At 41.6% G+C, this 3,502-nt stretch overlaps 1 non-coding gene across 1 annotated transcript; it reads right to left on the reverse strand.

Moving 5' to 3' along the window:
- Window positions 1-423: 423 nt before the first annotated feature.
- LOC141619242 (small nucleolar RNA R71) lies at window positions 424-530 on the reverse strand. Its single transcript, XR_012531641.1, has one exon. It is a non-coding gene; the product is annotated as a small nucleolar RNA R71 (small nucleolar RNA).
- Window positions 531-3,502: the final 2,972 nt, after the last annotated feature.

Here is a 3,502-nt window from a genome sequence, read left to right on the forward strand (position 1 = left end):
AAGAGAAGGTAAGGAGAACCCAACACAAAATCCAACACAAATCAACCCACAATGCCTAAATTTTCATCACATTCCGTACCAACCGAGGAGAACCTACCCAATGGTACTCCCACACCACAACACTTAACCGGAAATTTTATTGCAAAATCCGCATTTATCCAATTAGTCGAAAGAAGCCAATTTGGGGGGATGCCTAGTGAAGACCCTCACTCTCACATGGAGACTTTTTGTGACTATTGTGATGCGATTTCACAAACCGGTGTGACTCAAGACCAAATTCGACGGGTCTTATTTCTTTTTTCTCTAATCGGCACTGCAAAACAATGGTTGAAAAGCCTTGATAAGGCTACTCTTGGAATTGACTCTTGGAAGAAGTTGGCTCTAGCTTTCTACAAAAAATTCTACCCTCCGGAAAAGACTAACATGCTAAGAGCCCAAATTACGGGTTTTAAGCATAGGGATGAAGAATCTTTGTATGAAGCTTGGAAGCGGTTCAAAGGAATTTGTCGCTCATGTCCTCGTCATGGACTTAGCGAGTGGTTCTTGGTACAACAATTTTGGAACGGTCGTTATGAAGACTCAAGAAACATTCTCAACACGGGATCAAATGGTATGTTCACCGAAGTTGACGATAATTAAACTTGGAACAAGATTGAGGAAATGGCGGTCCATAATTCACAATATAGTAGACCTCTCAAGGCTACTAGAGGAGGAAAGCATGAAGTGGACTCCATTACTCAATTGGGTGCTCAACTTAGTGCTCATATTGATACCCTTAACTTGAAATTTGAAAAGGCTATGGCTAAACTTGAAGAAGCCTCAAAATCACCAAAGCATCATGTTAATGCTATGGTAGCATCTTTATCAATCCCAAGTGGGATATGTGAGAATTGTGGAACTTTGGGACATGACCAAAGTGAATGTAGGGGAACTAATGAGCAAGTGAATGCTTTTCAAGCATACAAGAGTGGTACCCCTTATTCTAACTATTACAATGAAAACACCAAATTCCACCCAAATCTCTCATACAAAAGCCAAAATGTTCAAAACCCTCAACAAACATACACCCCACCTCCCATGAGAAACCAAAATCAAAGACCCTTTTACAACCAAAACCAAGGTTATCAAAATCAAACTCCATACAATCAACAAAATGACCAAGGTTTTGATGTTCAAAAAGCGGTTCTCCAAATGCAAAAGAATCAACAAGAATTTTTCACTCAAATGCAAAAGGATAGTCAAGCAAAGGACATCACCATCAACAACATCCTAGCCCACACAAAAATGTTGGAAACTCAATTGACCCAACTAGCTTCTTCAAACTCTCAAAGGCAAAAGGGGCAATTACCACCTCAAGGTAATCCCCCAATACATGAAACGGTTAGTGCCATTCACTTGAGGAGTGGTACGAGATATGAGGGACCGAAGAAGCAAGTTGAGGATGAAGTTGCGGAAGCTAGTGACAAAGAAGAAGTTGTGCAAAACTCCAAGGAAGGAGAACCAACAAAAGAAGAAGTTTCAAAGAAACGTGAAGAGAAGGCCAAGGAAAAAGAGCCCATCATGATTAGACTTCCATTCCCAAGTCGTCAAGGTAAGCCTAAGTTTGATGACCAACTTGGGAAATTATGGTAATTGTGAAGAATTTGGAAGTCTCGATTCCTTTCACGGAATTAATCAATCATGTGCTGGCCTATGCAAAGTACATGAAGGACATCTTTACGAAAAAGAAGTCGATCCGGAAGCTTGAAAAGATCGCCTTCACTAAGGTGAGTAGTGCAATCCTTCAAGGGAGTTCACCTCCGAAACTTAAAGACCCGGGAAGCTTCTCAATACTGTGTACCATTGGCGACACCACGATCAACAAGGCTTTGTGTGATCTAGGAGCAAGCGTGAGTGTTATGCCGTATTCGGTTAGTAAAAGGCTAGGGATAGGAGAGCTTAAATGTACCAACATCACACTCCAAATGGCCGATAGATCAACGAAGACACCGTTAGGGATATGGGAAGATGTTCCCGTCAGAGTTGGAAAATTTTTCATCCCAGTGGACTTTGTCATCGTTGACATGGAAGAAGACTCTAATATTCCGATCATTCTCGTTAGACCTTTCTTGCACACCGCGGGTGCGGTGATAGATGTGAAGCACGGAGAACTTACTCTAGAAGTGGGAGACGAGAGCATAACTTTCAATCTTGACAAGACCATGAGAGCTCCCCGTTTACATGAACCATGCTTTATGGTTGATCACTATAGCCAGAAGGATGATAGAAAGAAGTCGGAATTCCAATGGAAAAAGAAAGTTGATGATGCTCCATCAAAAGAGCAAGAGAATAGTAACAAAGAGAGCTTGAAAATCTCACCCATGACAAGTGAATAGGATGGCCTCATTGGCCAAAACAAGAAAGAAGGAGAGTTGTCTCTATCAACTCAAGAAATTTTTAATGATCAAGTAGACGAAGTTTGCGGTCTTTGGGATGATGAGTCCGAAGGGAAATTCAATCCCTACATTGGTAATGCTATAAACCAAGACCATCACGGAGAACAACAAGTGCAAAGACCTATTGAGGATCTTTATCATGATAATGAACAAGCTTTCGACTACTTCTTCAAGGTGTTGAGTAACATCAACAACACCTTGAACATGCCCCCTTGACATCTCACATTGGATGAGAGTTTGGTGGAGTCCTCCCTAAACCACCATTTGTAAATATTCTAACTCCCTAACTTGCATTTCAATTTTTACATTGCATTTTTGTCATTTTTGGATTTATATTTTTTTGCCTTGATCAAGATATTCATCATTTTTGAGAGAAGTGAGGGAGGGACTTATGATTTTATTGATGTGTAGTGCTTTGACTTAGTGTGGGGATAGTAATTGCCTAAACTATTCACGCCTTTGTAGTGCCCCCGCAATGAAGAGCACGAGAAATGAAGAATGAAAATGATACGGGTTATGCAGTACCCACAGATGGACCTGAATCCGTGTGGACAGGGAGGAATCCGAGCGTCTCATAAGAGAATCCGCTCGTCTAGAAGAATTCGAGCATCCTATGTCACCAGACGCTCGTCTGGTTAAGCTGTGGAATTCAAGAAAATGGTCTGTCACAGAATCCGAGCGTCCAGTGAAGAATCCGCTTGTCTGATACAAGACGCTCGTCTTGCAGAGAAGACGCTCGTCTTTCTGCTATTAAACTTTAAAGAATCACCTTGTCACAGAATCCAAGCGTCTTTCAAAGAATCCGCTCATCTCACATTGAAGAATCCGCTCGTCTTTGCATAAAGACGATCGTCCTGTAGCGTCATTTTCTGAAGCAAATCGAGCAGAATCCGAGCGTCCCAGTCCTAATCCGCTCGTCCCTGCTGCTGTTTTCAAAATTAACGGGTCTCTTTTAAACCCTTTCTCCCTCATTCATTTTCATTTCTTCTACATTCAAACACTACCCACAACCCAAAAACCCCATAAAACCCTCATCCTCCACATCAACAAAACCAAATTTCCTCAAC

Source organism: Silene latifolia, chromosome 1, assembly GCF_048544455.1.
Source record: "Silene latifolia isolate original U9 population chromosome 1, ASM4854445v1, whole genome shotgun sequence".
Taxonomy (NCBI): domain Eukaryota; kingdom Viridiplantae; phylum Streptophyta; class Magnoliopsida; order Caryophyllales; family Caryophyllaceae; genus Silene; species Silene latifolia.